The 19,099-nt window shown below is 43.8% G+C and overlaps 1 long non-coding RNA gene across 1 annotated transcript in view; it reads right to left on the reverse strand.

Moving 5' to 3' along the window:
- Positions 1–17,986: 17,986 nt before the first annotated feature.
- The window catches only part of LOC141729330 (uncharacterized), a 78,784-nt gene continuing 77,671 nt past the window's right edge, over positions 17,987–19,099 (reverse strand). Inside the window, exon 3 of the long non-coding RNA XR_012580710.1 lies at positions 17,987–18,179. This is a non-coding gene — a long non-coding RNA (uncharacterized LOC141729330). The remainder of the gene's footprint in view (positions 18,180–19,099) is intronic.

Below are 19,099 nucleotides of genomic sequence, written 5' to 3' on the forward strand. Positions count from 1 at the left end.
TGAAGGGTTTGAAGACCAGGTAAGCCTTTTCTGAATCTTATGATGCATTTCTGTTTCCATTTCATTAGCAAAATCAAGGCTGGATCCTGACAACAGAGCTCAGCATCTCCCCATCTGAATCTGCGTAAGTTTTGGCAGTTTCTAATTCCATGAGATCATGAGGAGAACTAAGTTGAGGACAGTGAGAGTATTGTTATCTCATTTCTATCATTGCTATGAAGTTTTTCAGCTGCCTCTGTTTCCCTTTGTTTAACCCAGCTCTCACACTCTCAGCCCACTGTCTTGCCAAGTCTCCTCAGGATGGAGCATGGCACTTGTGCCCTCCTTGCCACTTTCATAGAATCATAAAACCTAATTCCACCATGCCCAATAGCAAAGTGCCACATCCATTTGTTTTTTGAACACTCCAGGGGTGCTGACTGCACCACTTCCCTGGAGAGCCTGTTCCAATGCTTAATGGTTCATGTTTGCTTGTGGGACATGCTCTGGGGCTGGTTTTCTTCTGCAGCCTCTTATGTGCTCTGCATGGACTCTCAATGCTTAAATCTACTGATGCTGCACCCCCACAGGAACTAAAGCAGAGATTGGACCCTAAAAATATCTGTGTCTTAAAAAGAACACTTGTCTGGAGCTCTGAAAGCTCTCTTGTGGCTGCCTGTTTTGCCTTGTCATTATCTTACCAGGATACCCTGAGTCTTCTAGCTAGAGGAAAAGCCTAATATTTGCTTTAGCTAGTTTTAAAAAATTGTTAAATCTATAACTGAGAGATACTACCATTTAGCAGCCCCACTCCTATGTGAATGAAGTTACTGCAGAAAGAGGACAGTAAAGTAGAATGTTTTCTCTACCTCTGTTTTGTATGTGTACTACTGGTGCATATTAGACATGAAGAGTTTTACATCAAGTCCATATGGGCAGTGTAATCTTCACGTTCATCAAATATGTAGTAGCAAATGTTTTCTCTAATGCTGTGCTGGAACAGCAGTTATACTGAGGCCTCTAACCAGTAATCTCGTGTTTTGTGGCAGCTTATGTCTGCTGAAATACCCATAATTAAAGGACTTATTAAGTCTCTTTAATCTGTCAAAGCAACTTCCAAGTAGTTTAATAAAAGCATGACTTCAGCAGAGTGTCGGTAGGCTTCAAGCTGATACAGAGCAACCAGTGCTACCTAACAGAGAAGTGAAACAATAGCTTCTGAACCTTCTTTTTTATTTTCTGAATGCATGGGGCCAGTTGACCTCATCCCTGCCACAGAGTTCCTGCTCTGTCATACTCTATAAAGAAAAGGAAGAGTCCCTGCAGTTTAAGGCATCTGCTGAGGAGATAGTTTGGACAGGATTTCACGTATTAGACAAGAGAGTTTCCTGACATGCCCCATGCTTTTTCTTTCCTCCCCTGTATGTTAATAAAACAGTAAATTAGCAGAGCAGAAGCTGGAGTGGTGCCTTGCCATATGCCAGCAGCCCAGGCACAGGGCTGGCCATGTGGCACAGGGGAGGTAATTCACACCTTCCTGAGGGAGGGCTGGGTACCCCACACTTTCTGCAATTAGTCTGCATCACTCCCTGAGGGACAGGAGCTAGGAAAGGGACACTTTTACAGCCTCACCTCACACAGCCTGACAAGCAGGAAAATGTGGTAACAAATGCTGTGCTTTTCTGGGTGCTGAAATGCTCCCTGCTATGTCCTGTGCTAGCAGGATGTGGGGTTTGGGTGCCTGAGCTATTCCAGACTTTTTGATGAATGGCTTGGTGAAAGAAGGAGCTCAGAAGACATGAAATGCATGACTGATGATATAGCAAGCAACAATCTGTAAGTAATGCCCAATAGTCATTGCAGAAAAGTAGGATGTTGTCAGTGGTCACAGGTTTGGGAAGTAGAAGGGAAGCACAAGACAGAAGGGGTCTCTAGGAAAATTATCCTGGTTCTGTAACCTCTGTAGATCCCCTCTATATAGCCCCCTTCTGACACTCAGGAACATGTCTGATACTGTTCTGGCCTGTGAGAGATTTTCTATTTCAGCTTCTTTTTGTTTTCAGCTTCTTCAGTGTTTTCTCAAGTCAGTCATAAGCTCCTCCTGGGGCTGGCCTCCCAGAGTGAGTAAGAACGGAGAAAATAATCTATCACTCCTGTGGCAAGTTTATTGGCCTGAGGAAGCAAGTAAATAAGAGCTGCTGTGCTTCCTTGCATTGGAGTTCAGTAGCTCTTGCTGTGAAACTGGAAGAAATTGTAGCCAGTTTCCAGAGCAACCAACTTTAGATGGTACAAATTGCCAAATTTCTGTAGGTGAGAGCTGCACATACAAAACATAAATGCAAAACCTGGCTGGGAAAAGCAGAGCAGGCGGTAAAAAGTACATGTAGGCTTTAGTACCACTGGGCTAATTAAAGGTCTGATTATTTTTTATTATTGATGTGATTACATCAGTCTAATCACTAGTGTGGATGGTGTTTTAGAAGTAAAGTTTCTCTTTCTTTACTCATGGAAACATCTGTAGCAGTATGAACTGACAGGTGTTATTGAATTACACACACTGGCCATCTTAACAGGGTCCAACCCTACTATCCCACTGATTAAAGTCAATTCCAAGTGAAGGTTTCCATTTCCTCTTTTGTTAGCTCTCAGGTTACAGGTGTGTGCCTCTGGACAGGAACCCCTTGCCTAGACTGTGCTCCTCAGTTGTACCCATACCAGCCATCCCCCAATCTACACATCACTTCATTCTGCTCAGCAGTCTCTCAATTTCATATAGTTTTCACTATTGCTGGGCTGGCCCTTCTTAAGTTACCTCATTCTCTCAGAATTGTCTCCTTTGTCCTTGCATTCCAGAAAACAAAAAGAACTAAAACATCTATACAATGAAGAATTTAATTCTAGTATCTTAAGGTATAGAAGAGAGCCCAATAATAAAACTGATTGAAACCATCTGTCTTGAGCCTTTTTGTCTTGTAGATGTTTTTGTGTCCCTGGTATAAATTTGGTAATTTGTTCCTCCATCTAAGAGGCTGGTCATAGCAGGGACAGTGGTGGCAGACACAGCTTAGTACCTGCCAAACACTATTTCTGTTGGTGGCAGGTATTTCTAGTAGCCCAAAGATCATTTCAAAGCTACCTGACTACAAATTCAAGTAATTTTATCTTCAAGAGTCTTACTCATTTTTTTCCCCTCTCCTGAGGACTGTGAATGATATTGAATGTGTAGTTGTCACTGCATTCCTAAAATTTGATAGCTGTTGTTTAGTATTCCTGCTGGAAGAGAACTAGCAGGTTCCACGTTTTCAGGTATTCCATATCTGATAGGGATGTTTGAATCACTCCCACAGTAATAGTTTTTCTGGTGGGAAAAGCTTCTATCCATTCTGAGAGCTGATCCATGATTACCAGTGCTCATAAGAGGCATGTCAGCATAACCACTTTAAAAATGGGAAAAACAAACATGATCATACTTCAATCCCTTGTTTGCATTTTGTGTTGGAAAACTTTCAACATGTGGGACAAGAAATCACAATACTTGTCATACATATTCTAGGGACTGCCCACATTTTTTCCATCTGGTTAACAATTGAGATCATCTCTCCAGGTATTTTATCATGAAACCACTTAGCCAAACTCATTAAATACTTTCTTGGTAGAATAGGTTATCTCCCAATAGTCCAAATTCCAGTTTCATTTTTCACTGCCTCCCAACTTTCCCATCGAACCCATTCTTCCTGCATAACCTCTGCATATATTTGTGCTGGATTACTGATCTCTAGTCAACCATCAGCAGATGGAGTTATTAGGGTGGCACACTCAGTATAGGTTGTTGGACAGCAGTTTTAGTTGCTTTATCTGCCAGTTCATTATTTCTTCTGCTTTTGCTGGACAGCGCACTACAGCAACTTCCCTTGGAAGCAGAATAGCTTCCAAGAGCATTCAGATTTCAGTTCCACAAGGAATAAACTTTCTTGCTGAGGTAAGGAACCTTCATTCTTTCCAGAACATACCCATTGCATGACACTATCCAAAAACTTAGAATAAGAATAAACACTGCTGATGTCCCAGCCAGGCTGCTCTTGCTAATGCAGTTAATTCATCAAGGGTTGTGGAGGTTCTGCTTCAAGTACCTTTGGCTTTTTCACCACTGTGTAGCCTCCATGTCATTTTCCATTCATGTAGCATAAAGACCTGTCAGTGATAAGGGTTAGATTTGAGTTCCCTAGAAGCAGATCCAGCAGATCTTCCTGCATGCAGTTGGAGTGAAACACAGCCTCAGCACAATCACGACAGGGCCCATCATCCTAAGGAGCAGGCAGTAAAGTTGCTGTGTTCAAAACACCGCATCTCTTTAAAATAACATTCTCATTTAAGATAATTAAATTGTTTTAAATCATAGTGCTGTGCCGTTTTGGGGGACATTGCTTGCGAAGCATGTCGCTTCAAAATCAGTTTTACTTCATGGGGGGCATTCAGGGTTGAGGGGCGAGCCGGGGGTGATGCTCTGCTGCTCTCTGCGACGGCCCTCGCTCCCGAGGAGTTTGTCCCGGCAGGACCCGGCGCTGAGCCACGGGGCGGCGGTGCGGCCACGCTGCGGAGGAGCGGCTGCGCCCGCTGCTGCCGCGCTCTCACACCTCGTTCTGAGGACTGGAATAATGCAGCAATCCCTGGGCAGGAGCAAAAGCTCCTTTTATACTTAGGAACTCCTTTCCTCTTTCTGGATTCCCACGGTATAGTATGTACAAAAAATATACATACTCATATTATATATATAATATACTCATATATCATCTATAATACAATATGTAATGGTTATATATATCTATAACACATAATATAGAATATATAATTTAATATATAATATATGTAATATTTTATATATTATATCTAATATATATTTCTATACAGAGAAATACATATTTTATATATATATATATATATATTTCTGATCTCCACTGCCTCTGCCTTTGTAGCTTTTCCCCCAGTATCTAGGGTCTGCAGTATGCTGCTGTGCCTAAAAATCCACACAATATCTTTCAAGTGATCTTTAAACGAACTGAAGAATATAGTAGGAGAGCCAGTGAACTCTTGGGGCAGGAGGGTCCATATAAGTTGTTGATTTTTCCACATAAATGCAAACAGGAGCTGGCTGCCTTCTGCTGCAGGAATGGTAAAACCTAGCAGTCCCTGGAGGAACCCCTGCCCCAGAACAAGCCCCTCAGCTATACCGATACCACCCACTACTCAATCCATACATCCAGTCCCTTAATCCTGGTCAGTGGTCTCTTAGTTTTCACTCTTGCTGGGCTGGCTTTCTTCTGAAGTTACCTCATTCTCTTGGAATTGTCTTCTTCCTTCACTCACATCTGCTGGACTCTGCTTGCTCTGTGTTAGCAGCACTTGTTTTCTCAAAAACCTTGCTCTCAGTCAGCCCTTGCAGCCTAGAGCTTCAAGTGCTTTATTTACTGGTGCTAAGCAATTAAAGCTAAATGAAACTATTCAGAAAGAACAGTTAAATGTCTTCTATAACACATGAATAAGGTACAAGGTGCAGTCACTGCTCTTTCTTATCAAATTACTTCTATGCTGGCTCAAGTGAGACCATTTAAGTCGTTGCAGTTCTGAGATGACATCCCAGGGTGGGATTCTTGGCAAGTTAAAAAAATTGTGAGAATTAATTTGCTGAAAAATTTCTCACTAATTTTCTTTCTTTCTTTTCTCCTAAATTCAAGCTGGGAAAAAAAGCTTATTCTTGCACTCATATGCAGGTATAAACATGATTGGAAATAATGTCCCTTTAATCACAGAAGTTTTCAAAAGTCTCTTTTCTAGTACATCATTCAGCTATATATGTGTATATACATGCACATGGTGTGACTTCTTAGCTAATTAAACTACATATTTTTATATAAGAAAAATTATCATCATTATCTCCATTCCCCTGGGAGTTGTTTGTTTCATTCATTAATAAAATGTAGTATATGTTTACCAAATGATAAATGAAAGTGAAATGGAAAAAGTGTTGCCATCACAAATTTCAAAAGAAACAAGAAAATTTCAATGGTCTAGCTCAACTAAATCCAAGCTAAAAAAATGCAGCTTCCTTTAAGCCTTGAAATATGATTCCTCTTATTGTCTTACCTTTTTTCTTCCTATTTTCTATAAAAGGACAACAAAAATTACATTGATTTATTCCCAAAAAAGAAAAAAAAATAAACCAGGAATAAAGAACTGATATTTGGGCTATAAAACCCCAAGATGGTTTATCAAGTTGAAACTTAATGTTATTTTATTTTTTAATATGATCAGCATGAGCACAAAAATAAACACTGAGTAAATTTATCAGGGACTGTTGAATTAGAAAAAGGTACCACCATTTCTGTACACAAAAGTCTTGGTGTTACCCATAACCAGGGACAACTTCCTCTTTCAAATAAAGAAAATGTTTGCAGTTTCCATTATATAGCATTCATATTTTACTGCAATGCCTTGTTATTTAAAAACAAAACAAAATAACAACCCAAAACCCTAGACTAGAAGAAGTTTATCTATTACATATAACTGGAAGCTGTCTGTTATTTCTGTATTTTAATTAAACTGTTTCACAGATGGTGAAACCAGAGCCCAATTTATGATAAATTATGGCCTCCCAGAGCTGAGTTATTGTGCAAGAGCAAACAGCCAGACACTGATTCCACTGCTGGGCAATCAATGCTATAAATTAACATTTCTGCTCCTTGGTGTACTTACATTTGTTCCCATTATAGTGCAAGAGTTCTATTGTCATTACATTGCAAAGGTTCTACATTGCTAGAGTTTCACACCTCCTTGATGGTTCTCATGGGCAGCTCCTCCAGGCACTAACTCACTCATGCTCACAGCAACCAACCAACCCACTCTTTCATAACACTCTTCTTTTCGGCTACAGGTGCAGCCTGATAAACTCAGGCCTGTTCCCAATCTCTAATAATTGGCTCAGCTGCAACTCATTAGGGGATAAGATTACTTTCTATTCTGCCTTTATTTACTTATATTCTATCCCCCTACATACATTTATGACTATTTTATATGCTCTGGAAAGCAAGTCAGGCACTTGCATGTATGGCCCTGTTTCCCCAGCAGAGGATGAATGGACAGGGCACAGGTCCACACAGGGCTGGTAAATGTGCCTTGCTCTACACAACAGCCAAAGCAGAGCAGTTAGCAAGGAAGCAGTTCAAGAAAAAAATTCTGTGACCTTGCAATTACTGGAGCTTCATGTTCTTTTTCTCTGTTTTATTTTTAAACTATTAGCATAACTTTTCAGACGAGTTAATGTGAAAAGTAAACACTCATTTAGAAAAATTTATTAAATATCTTAAAGTGTGCAGAGGGAACTAGATTTGAGTGACAGCTTTCTAAGTGGTGCTTGCTAATTCCTGACAGCTCCAATCAGTTACTGATCCAGTACTATTAATGCAGCCACAACCACCAGCTGCAGACCAAGCTCCTGAGTGCTTAACAACCACGGATCAAAAGGCTGTTCACACCCCCTAAGTCAGAACCCATTTGGGTGCCAAATCATTTGTCACTTCAAACCCCTGTTTGTTCAGCAGGCTGCATGGTGTCCAGGGGACAGACAGGTGTCTTCCACTAATATCTGGTGACTGGTGAATATCAGGCATTGTGGCCGTGTGCCCTTTGCAGAAAAATTCCACGATCCTTCAAATCTTTTCACAAGTTTTGAAGAAAACCATCAAATTTAAAAGGCTGCTGCTGTGAGTAGTAAACGGGTATGCTCTCTACTTTAGCCACTGGTTTTATCCATCCTGGCAAATCTGATAGTATATTTTTTTCCCTTTAAATGGAATTTAAAGCAAACAAATTCCATTTGGTGTTGCACTATAAAGTGCATAGCACATTGCAGCAGTGGATACATTGAGAGGTAAAGCTGGTATAGTGATTAAGTCCTGTACTAATTTCACACAAAGGTCTTTTGTGGACAGACTGTTTTGTCCCATGTACAAAATTTAACCAGAGTGATGCTGCTGTACAAGCAGTGGTTATCCTGTGTGGAATCCTGCCTCCTTCTTGCAAAAGGGAAATGAAACCCATTAAGGTGAAAGGAAGAGCCTTGCTTTCCTTGTTTGTCAGAGTCTCTCACCACTGCCTGTAGTTACCACCCACCTTTCTGCCTTGCTTCCCTGGGCCTTATCACTATAGAAATCCTTCTCCTTTTATATTTTAGCTTTCCTTACATTTATTTGTTCAGTTATTGCAGTAAAACCAAATCTTGCCAAGTGTTGTTGCATTGCAGTGATGGAGAATACAAGGAGAGGTCCTGAAAGATGATAAATACTCATAACAAAAACACCTGTTATCTCTTGTTAATATTATTTAAAACAAAAATTGTAATAGAACAGTGTTGTCTAAACTCAAGTGACTACAGCCAGGGAATTCCTACTCTCGGTGATGTGTTTTCCTTCAGTGTCTCACTCTTTAAAGCAAAATGCTCTGTACCTGTCTGTCAGCTCATCTCTGAAAAGAGTCTCTTCCTTAGCCCTTTTCCAGTATGCAGGAGCACAATAGCAGAGGGATTAGGTTTGGCCTTTCTCCTGTTAATCCAGCATAAGGCAATAGCTATTTATATTGCCAGAACCTCCCACATTTTATCTCCTGGACAGCTGGCACACCTTGAAACGCTGACTGCTGTTCCCATCATCCTTGCACTGGCAATGGCTGTGTTTGTGCTGGTGGCTGCTGCCCTCTGCCAGCATACACCTGCACCTCCTACAGCAGAGAGAACCAAAATGGGGCAGGATTTGGGACAGACCAAAGCACTGACAGAAAAAGAGAAAGGAGAGATTTTCACAGGAGAGTTGAATTTGTTTCAGATCTACAGCATGGCTCCACCTACCACAGCTGTAGTACAAGTAGGAGAGCTTCCTGAAGTCTTGCTGATTTCTTGAAGTGCCTTTGGTCACATTCTGTGTCATTTTCTGCATCTGTTCATTGTTCCTTGTGTCATGCAGGTGATCCCCCAGGCAGTTTGTAAGGCAGAGCTGCAGCCTGGTGTGGAGGTGCAGCCACAGCAGTGCTCAGCTTAGCACCTTACTCACATGGAAGGATGAAATCAGCTGCTCTGCCGATAAACACCACAGTCTGCCTGGGCTGTCTGGTGCTTTTTTCCAACACACTGAAAGCATCACGTGGCAATAAAGGTGTCTCAAGCTGCTGCATGTACCAGCTTTGGCATGTTCTTTAGGTTCCCATCAAAACATCAGCACTGTTTGCAGTTTTATTTGGTAGGTGATTCTCTGTTTCTGCCTGTGTCAGGCAGTGCTTATCGATGGCTTCTCTGGCCAGGTGCAGGCCTGCCTGAGCCACTCTCCTGTCTCCTGCAGGAGGCAGCAGGCTCCGTTTTTCAGAGTGTACTGATCGTCTGCCAGCCTCAAAGAAGGGCTGTTTGTAATCCTTAAGCATTTTTGTGTGTTCTGAAGCCATACAGATGTGATGTCAGATAAAATGCTCTATTCTATCGGATTGGAAAAAGAATTCAGAACTCTGATGTCTTGTTTAAACAGCTAAAAGTAAAATTCAGGCTAAATGAAATTGATGGATTGGAGGAGGAAGAATTTTTCAGGGCTGTTTTTTGGGGTTTTTTTTGTTTTGGTTTTTTATCTTCCCTGTGTTGTGGAGTATGATTGCCTTTTAGGTGAAAATGTAGGATCATAAAATTGCTGGGGTTTGGAAGGGACATTAGACATCATCTAGTTCCTGCCCTCCTGCCATGGGCGGGGACACCTTCCACTAGACCAGTACCTAAAGGGCACAACAAGAAATTTTACATTAGCTATTAGGAAGAAATTCTTTCCTGTGGGCGTGGTGAGGCACAGGCACAAGTCGCCCAGAGAAGTTGAGGATGTCCCATCCCTGGAAATGTTCAAGGCCAGACAGGACAGGGCTTTGAGCAACCTGGTGTAATGGGATGAGCCTTTGCCCCCCTTGCACAGGGGCTGGAAGAAGATGATCTTTAAGGTCTCTTCTGACCCAAACTGTTCCATGAGTCCATGAAATAACTGGCCAGCATGCATCCTTGGTCTTTAATGTCACAACGGCCGCGTGTCTATGGATGCAGTGGAGCTCGTGCTGTTTCTGTGTCGGATGTATCTTCACCCAGCTACTCTCATTAGCACACAGGCAGCTCACTCCCGACTCCTGCCTGCTCGGGGCTGCTAGCGGGCAGTGAGCGCTGGGTGGCACCGCTGCGCTGGGAAAGCAGCGGCAGCCCGGCCTGGGCATCCGCATCCCCCTGCTCCGAGCTGGGCCGAGCCTGCCGCATCCCATTGCCCCGAGCCGGGGCCGGGCCTGCCGCATCCCCCTGCCCTGGCCCAAGCCTGGGCCTCCGCATCCCCCTGCCCCGGGCTGAGCCTGGGCCTCTGCGGCCAAAGCGGCCTGAGGAGCTGGCACCACTGCGAACCCCCGGCGTCATTCCCTCTGCTCCCGTAATTCCCCTCTCCCTGCCTCTGAGAGACGTGTCCCTGGCCAAGTTTACCTCTCTGTAAATCTAACTGGTTTCGGTTCATGAGTGAAATGAGGAGCATTGGGTATTTGCACTGCCCCCTTTTACCTGGCCAAAATCTGCCAATTTTTGGTAACTAGTTTGTCTCAGCAACAAAGATGAAGCAGACTGCACTTTAACCTCATGTAAATCCTCAGAATAATTCAACCATTTTGTTCTTGCGCCCTCAAGATGATCTGGTTGTGTTTAGTCCTGGGGATGACGATGATCACAGTTGTTCTTTATGTCCTCCTCAGCAAGGAAGGCTGAAGGAAACTGGAAAACCAGAGTCAGACAGCAGAGTGAAGCAAGCAGATGTGGGTCCAGACAGCAAGGACTGGCATTTTGGTTTCAGATGGATAAACCTGGTTCCTGTCCCAAAGCTGTGGGGAGACAGCAGCTCTGGATTGTTTTCCCCATCTACCTCCTGCCTGAAACAAATACTGTTTAACTCTCCTCACTTCTGATCATAACTAGTCTCAGCAGACACTTCTTGTGGGTTTCTCTTTTGGAAATCTCACTCAGATGCTTCAGTCTGGCACTCTGTAGACTCCTAATTGTGATGCTCCCACAGTCTGAGACCAGCTCTCCCTTTGAACTGGTTGCCTGTAGATCCTTGTGGGGCAGCAGCCAAGCCATGGGAATCTGGGTCATGCAATGGGGTACAGTGGGGCAATCCACAGGCAGGAGCCAGAGGTGACACTGCTACCCTCTGTTTGGCTTCCCCCAAGAGGCTGGAGCAGCTAAATTCCAATTTGTTCAAGTGTGTAATGACCTGGGCTAGATTAAATCATGTTCCTGCAGTGGGCAATGGTGAGCATCTGAAGACAGGAGTCTTGATGGGAGCTGGAAGAAGGTGGTGGGGAACTGCGGGTAAGGAATAGGAGCACCTGGTTGCCGATGCCCAGCACCCAGAGCCGCCTGAGACCAGTGCAATTCCATTGCATTTCACACTGCACAGGTTAAACAAAGGTGCAAAGAGGAGGAACAAGACATTTCTGAGTTTTGTTCATTTAATTGTCAGAACTCCTGATTTCCACCAGAGGAACTATGTCATGGTGGAATGGGCATGGGCACCATTCTGACTTTGCGGGTCTGTCACAGAAAGAAAGACCACAACAGCTCCAAATATTTGGTTTTCTTATTAAAAAAGGATTTAGTGTGGCCTAAATGAAAAAAAAAAAAAAAAAAAAAAGAAAATTAAAAAAAATTATGTGGTAGTTTACAGTTTTAATTGAAATCCTTCCTTCCAAGCATTTTGGTAGAAGAGGGAAAGCCAGGGAAAATGTTGCTGAAATAGAATGTTTCATTCAATGGAAAATTCTGATTTAATTTCTGAAAACATGAAAGACTGCAGTCAAAACAGGAGCTGTCATGCTGCTGAAAAGTCACATTTTACATTTGCAGCTGTCATTCTTGTCTGAAGGCTGAGATCCTGAGGGGACCCCTCAGCTTCCTTTCCCTGGGAGGTGCTGGCCTTGCTATTTGCAGAGACAGGGTGATCCTGGCCTCTAGGAAAGCTGAAGGATACAGAGAGCAAAGTGCAGCTCTAGTCTACAGACCCTGTGACTTTCATTATTCAGGTATTTACATAGCTGTTGTAGTATCTCAAGGGTCAGTTTCATTTTCTATCCAACCCCACAGTTTCAGAAAGTCCTGTTTACATTCAGAAGCAGTTTCATTCATTAGCAGTGCCTGTTAACACTTAATGAGTTAATGAGATTCACTCCAGGACTGGTGCACAAACAGCCTTTTCCAGGTGCCTGATGCTTGGACCCCACAAAGCAGTTTTGGGTGAGGACACTCCAAGTAAAGAGAGGGGGCCAGGAGAAGGACAGAGGCTGCCAAGCAGTGTGGGAAGCATGCCGTTACTTTAAAATCTTATTTTTTAAGTCCTAACGAAGCTGATCACATAAGATGTGGTGCCCTCCCTGGTAAATGAGATTTTGCAGAGCACAATGGCTGTCCCTTCCTGCTTGTCCCTTCCCAGCAAATCACACTGGCCCTCAGCTGACTGAACTGGACAGAGTTACTGGGGTCAGGTTTCATATGCACAAACTGTCCTTCAATCATTTGTCTTAACACATCAGCAACAGGAGCACTTGCCTTCCTCAGGTCTTAAAACACATTTGTTTTACTGTGCAACTTAATTTGCAGCTGGTTGATCTCCTGACTTGGTCCTGGTTGGCTGTACAGACATTTGTTATGTAGGGGATGTCTTTTAAAGGTTTCTAAGTTGTGAACTGAGCTTTGATAATTCCTACTTATCAAATAATATCAGCTTCAAAATACTATTGAACTGAGCCTTCAACACCAAAGGAAAATCCATGTCCTTCTCCAAATGAGCACAGGTGATGTGGTTTCAGTGATTTTGTTTGGGGTTTTCTTTATATCTGTACAAACCATAGCAATAGTGGTTCATTCTGGTCTTTGGCCATAGAGCAGCACTATATTAGTAGATATGGCATCATAAAATCACTCAAAAATCTGAAGTGTGGCACTTAACAGAATCTGGGGGTATTGAGTTGGGGTGAGGGAGGTGATTCTCCCTCTCTGCTCCATTCTTGAGACCCTACCTGGAGTACTGCAGCCAGCTCTGGGCCCCCAGCATCAGAAGGACATAGACCTGTTGGAGTGAGTCCAGAGGAGGGACACAAAGCTGGAGCACCTCTCCTATGAAGACAGGCTGAGAGAGTTCAGGTGAGGGTTTTTCAGCCTGGAGAAGACAAGAATCCAGGGAGGCCTTATACCTTCCAGTACCTAAAGGAGCTCAATAAAGCTGGAGGGGAGCTTTTTACAAGGACAATAGCTTTAAACTGAAAGAGGTCAGGATTAGATTAGATTAGATTAGATTAGATTAGATTAGATACAGAGCAGAAATTCAACCCTATGAGGCTGGTGAGGCTCTGAAACAGGTTTCCCAGGGAAGCTGTGGATGCCCCGTCCCTGGAAGTGTTCAAGGCCAGGTTGGATGGGACTTTGAGGAACCTGGTGAAGTGGAAGGTGTCCCTGCCTATGGCACAGGGACTTAAAACTAGATGATATTTAAGTTCCCTTCCAACTCATTACATTTCATTATATGAATTAACTGCTACACCACACTTTTTTGAAAGAAGGAATTGTTATTCATTTGCCAATGGACTGACTGGACATAGTGCTTGCCCAGGGCCCTGTCATCAAGCTGAGAGGCCAAATGACATCTCATGGCAGTGCCTGGGCAAAAACAAGGTGGAGGCAGTCACAAGCCCTGCTTCTGCAGCTACCCAGGGACAGCTCAGGATTAATGAGATGGGAGGAGAGCAGGATGTGCAGCGCAGTGGTGGGACATTTTGGAGAGCATGTGTGAAGTTGCACTCTGCTCTGGACACAGATCCACACCTGCCAGCCAAGGCACCAGTGCAAGCTCTTACCACCACTTGCCTACCTGTCCTAAAAGTTGGCATCCTTGGCAGCAGTACCACTCTTTGTTGAGTTTGACAATAAACATGGAGCACGAACTGCTCTCAGCTGCTGTCTCACAGGGCTTTTACTAGCTGGGGATAATTTTTTGTGACTCAAGGAGGGCTGGTCTTGACAAGTGGTTTGATGCCAGAGTTATTAAGCTGATGCTACCTTTGGACTGAGACAAAAGACAAGGAGTTTGATGCTAGATCTGAAAGAACTCTGCTGCCTGCAATGAGTGCCTCCAGCTTCATCTGCTGGTGAGTCACTTAGGAGTGTCTAATTCCATGACTCTTAGGAAACAAAACTTCACCAACCAGCTCTTCTGTTTGGAATGGTGTGAGACAGAACTCAAGGGCTTGGTTCCCTGTAGCATGGTGCAAAGCACCGTCAGATACTTCCTTTCCAGTTTGGTAGGGTTTTCTAGCGAGCTTGCCCTAGTGCAGAGATTTGGCAGCTTGCAGGAAAACTGAATGGAGCATGCAGCATGTTATGCTACTGGAAATCATGGGTAAGGCATTCACCAGGTATGAGCCAGTAGAGCCCCTATGTTTCATAGGGAGTGAATAATTTCCCATACAGAGTGATGGAAGCTGTGATAACACAATGCAGTGTGTGTTACTGGCCAGTACCAAAGTACTGTCATGAGATCGGTCATTCTGGGTTTACATCTTTCCCTTTCTTGCTCCTCCATTGCCATTCACATCTTCTCACCCTGGAGAGCCTCTGGTCCTGCTGCCCTCCTCTCTCTTCCCCCCCCTGAGCTGAGGAGTCCCCCAGAGAGGAGTGTCATCAAGCACAGAGTGTAGGAAGGAGGATGAGCAAAAGGGAATTGCACCCCACTTTCCTTTTGTGGCTTCTGGTGCTCTTGGAGCTACTGGCTTGTGTCAGCCTTGAATAATGGACTGGGAAGGGCACTGTGTGCACTGGGCAGAGGGGTGAGGGCCAATTTCAGCACAGCCTTGTTCCACTCCGGGTTAAAGGGAAGTTTCAAGGGAGTAGCGTAAATCCTATGGGCAAAGTGAGCTAGTGAGGAGATAGTGTGGGGAAACAAAGAGGCCCAAAACCTCTGAACACCACTGGCCTCAGCCTGAAAAGATTCTGAAGTACCATGATATGGTATTGACACTGTGAATGATTCCAGTAACACCTTCTTTTTCCCAGAGAAGGAATTAAAATGAGGAGTCCTGCACTAATTTCAGAGTGCATGCCCTGAATCAGAGTGCACGAAAATGTACATTAGTCCCACTGATTCTCATCATGATCAGTGTAATGACAATATTTTCTATTACCAGTGTGTTTCCATTTTGCAGCAGTTAAATCTACTTTTACCAAGTTGGATATGCAGGGAAAAGAAATTAAAAGGCCATTAGAAGAAGAACTGGTTAAGAAAATCAGTTAGCCTAGTGCTGAGGTTCTCAATTTTAAAAGCAGCAGTACATTCATCTAAAATTGTGCCATGTGGATGCTTTCCACTTTTTCTCACCATGTTGTATTATTCCATCACTACCCACTTGTAACTTGTTTTGTGCCTTCTTTGTAGCATCTTGCAGAGTCTGGTCTCCAACACCAAATGGTAACCTTCTGGATTCATCTCTCTGTGTCACTAAATGTATTATATGAATTTTTTCAGTAGTAAATTCTAGTGATGAATAGGAGAGGAATACTCTGCAGGAAACCATTAATTTCTCTAAGTACCCATCTAATATATTGGTGTTACAGTTCTGCTCTCCTCAGCCTGTGCCTTCACCATACTCTTGTCATGGGGCTGTGCTGTGTCCCTTACAGGCACATGCTGCAGCCCAGAATGCAGGCAGAGAGAATCACAGGAAGTGATAGGTACACTATTAACTAGTACACATTAACTAGTATATCTTTATGTACACTATTAACTAGTCCTGGCCAGTACTGGGACTGTTTATTGTTATTAGCATGCCCTACCTTTAGGATTTCTTGCTCTTGCTATGAAATGCATATACACACAGACTAGGTCCATAATCTGAGATTTGAGACCATAAAGCTGAACTGATTTCCTCCTTCCTCTTGATTTTTGCAAGGTAAAATAATTGGTCTTGTCTCAACAGGGCCAGAATTTCAAGTGAAGATTGAGAGACCCAAAACACGGTTCAGAGTAAGACCCAAAGGGGTAACATCTTGGGAACTGTCTGGATGCTATTCTTTGCCCATTCCTCTGACCAAGCATGTCTCCGTGTCTCTGTTATCTCTCTGTTAAGACTTGATTATTCTTCTAAACCCCTTTAATACAGGGCTTTGGAAAAGGCCGGAGAAAACTTTTGAAATACTGATGGAAAAACCATGGAACTTCTCACTTTCTAGAAATGTCCTTATATAGCTAAACTTAGACAGTCTCCAAGTGGATTTATTTATTCTAGCAGATTGCATGTTCTATGGCTTTCTCTAACACTGCTCCCCAGGTTTAGATTCCCAGGGGCTGAATTCTGAAAAATCAGTTTTGAAGAACATGTTGTGATATATCTCAGCCAAAAAGTACAAGTCTCCTTGTCCTGGTTTGATGACCTGTCTGTTGTCAGATCACCTAAAAGGAGCTGAGCCCACCAGCACTGTTTGGTTGCAGACTGGCAGCAAGATGAGACTCATAATGGGCTTTGTGCAATGTGCACACCACACATGCACAGGTGCACATGCTGCTGGTGATATGTAGCCCTTTTTAGCACATTTCCCCCAGTATTTCTGTTGTTTAATGTATCTATTAATTTTCAGAGAAAAAGTGAGAGCTGGAGAAATATTGTTCTTTGTGAGGAAATTGAAGCATGGCATTATGTCCCCTTTCCCAGTCTCTTTGTAGCTTTGCTGGTAGAGCAGAGAGACAGTTTGGAGCCCCTTGTTCCTGGCTGTTTGTACTCCTGCTGTCATCAGCAATGCTGCTAATCTGAGCATTACTGCAGCTGCCAGAGTGCTTTGGTGAGCAGGGCAATTCCCCAGAGGTTTAGCTGACAGGGGCGTGTGTGTAGTCCTCATGAAGGAGTGCCACAGATGTGCCATACTCAAAGTTTGTTACTTACCTGCCTCATCTTGGGGCTTGATGAACATCCCACCTCCTTGCCAGGGCTGCTTATGGGATGTCTGACAGCAGTCTGACTTTCTCCTGGTTCTGCCCCAGCACAATAGCCCTGAGTGAATTTCTGCCCTCTGCAGAGAATTGAGGATTGCCAAGTTCCCAGAAAAGGGCATTCTTCCCATGCTGACAGAGCAGGGCTTCAGCCCAGTACAGATCCCTTTGGGAGATCCTCTCTTTCTTCTGGCAGCTGGCCAATGCCACTTCTGCTTGTGTCCCTGTGTCCCATTTCCTCCCTGTGACTCTGGCTGGCCTTGTGCAACCTGCTCACCTGCTCTCTGTAATGACCTGGGTAGTGTGTAGCTCTTTGGATTTTTTCCACAAGATGCTGCTTTTCTTCTGGAGTGAGAAAACTCACTCATCAGCACCTGGATGAAGACAGCAGCAAGCTGACCCACTCTTGTGTCTCTCACTTGCAGAGTGACTGCTGGCTCTGGCAGCTTCCAGTTACCAAATGGATTTCTTAGTGACTCCAAGAGGTTTTGCAAACTGGCCAGTCCTGCTCTGGGGCTGGGCAGGGACAAGCATAGGCCTGGGCTGCTCCACAAACACCAGGACTGTGCACAGGGTGGTGCAGCTCTGTCCTTCTGGCAGGACCAGCTCCTTCTCTCACTGTCAAATGAACCAAAATGAACCGTGAGCAGCTCTGGCATCAGCACTCAGCCATTGCTGAGCAGAAAGGTCAGTGATGAGCTTAGTGCCACCCAGACACAGCCCACACCCAGTGGGCACCACTGGAGCCTCCCTGGGACCTGGAGCATTGATCAGATCCAGGGGGATAATGTGTGGAGATGGGCTTTTTGGGGCTGCTTTCTCTCCCAGCAAGTGCATTGTTTCTCAACTTATCCCAATTGAAATAATAAATAAGGATGATTGATCGAACCAAAAATATCATGAGTATTCTTTTAATCATAGAAATCAGCCTCAGTAACAACATTTTGTAAACATATGTTCAAAATAGGCTTCAGTCACCATGTTTGTGTATCACCATGGCCTGGATTGCACTTGGCCTCCTTCCAGGAACCCACTTGATATCCATGAGAGATTCCAACAGGGATGGTATCCAGACTGTGCAGTGGCCACTGACACCGCTCATTTGACAAAAGGGATTTTTTTTCTTCCCTGTTCAAATGAGGGATATATATTTTATATTTATGGTTAGCAGGAGCTGAAGAACTGTTCCCCTGTTCAGCTGTTACATGTGAGTCTGAAGAATTCTTGCAAGAAGATGAAATTCAGCACCACTAAGCATTTGATTTTTAGGCGGTGTGACTCGACCTAAATAGCACCTTATAAACCATAAATAACCTGCTTAATAACATTACAATTTTTGTGGTATCATGTTCCCATGGCTTGGCTTCAGGGTCATGCTATTTTTGTGGTCATGGTATTTTTGTGGTCATCTGACAGGATGACTAAATTCTTTGTCAAGATCAGGTTTGTAGGTGAGTCTTGTGTTTCCTGATGGTTCCCAAATGTTCCAAATAAACAGTAAAGGACACAGAGAAATTAAACACAAAGTGGACAGAGGTGCCACCTACCATCTATCCCATATACATGATGGTCCTTTCATGGCATGGTAGGAGCCAAATCCTACTGATGTACAGATTTCTTCCTGCAGGATTCTCATGGACCTCCCAGGAAGTGACTGCACTTTACAAAGTCCATGAAGGACCAGGACCTCGGCATAACAACCTAATCTCACTTTTGGGGAGTGCATCTAGTAGTGGGAAGTGGTTCAAGATGACTGATTGGGAGCACTTGTGTCTCAGCTCTCAGTTTGCTCCCCTCTACTGCATCTGAAGGTCATCTCAGAACACTGAAGAATTCCAAAAACGGAAACTGGGAATGATTTGTTCTTTGTATTGACTTTTTAAGTATGGGAGTTTCACATTTTCAGGTGCAACTGCAGGTATCCCTGCTACTTTGAAGAGGCTTGAAATAGACTCCTGTGGGAAAAAAACCACACTGTTTTCTTTCCCACCCCCACCTGAATGGGGGAATTCTGCTTAACCTGCTGAGTCCAAAGCATGAGCTAGATT

Source organism: Zonotrichia albicollis, chromosome 6, assembly GCF_047830755.1.
Source record: "Zonotrichia albicollis isolate bZonAlb1 chromosome 6, bZonAlb1.hap1, whole genome shotgun sequence".
In the NCBI taxonomy this organism is placed as follows: domain Eukaryota; kingdom Metazoa; phylum Chordata; class Aves; order Passeriformes; family Passerellidae; genus Zonotrichia; species Zonotrichia albicollis.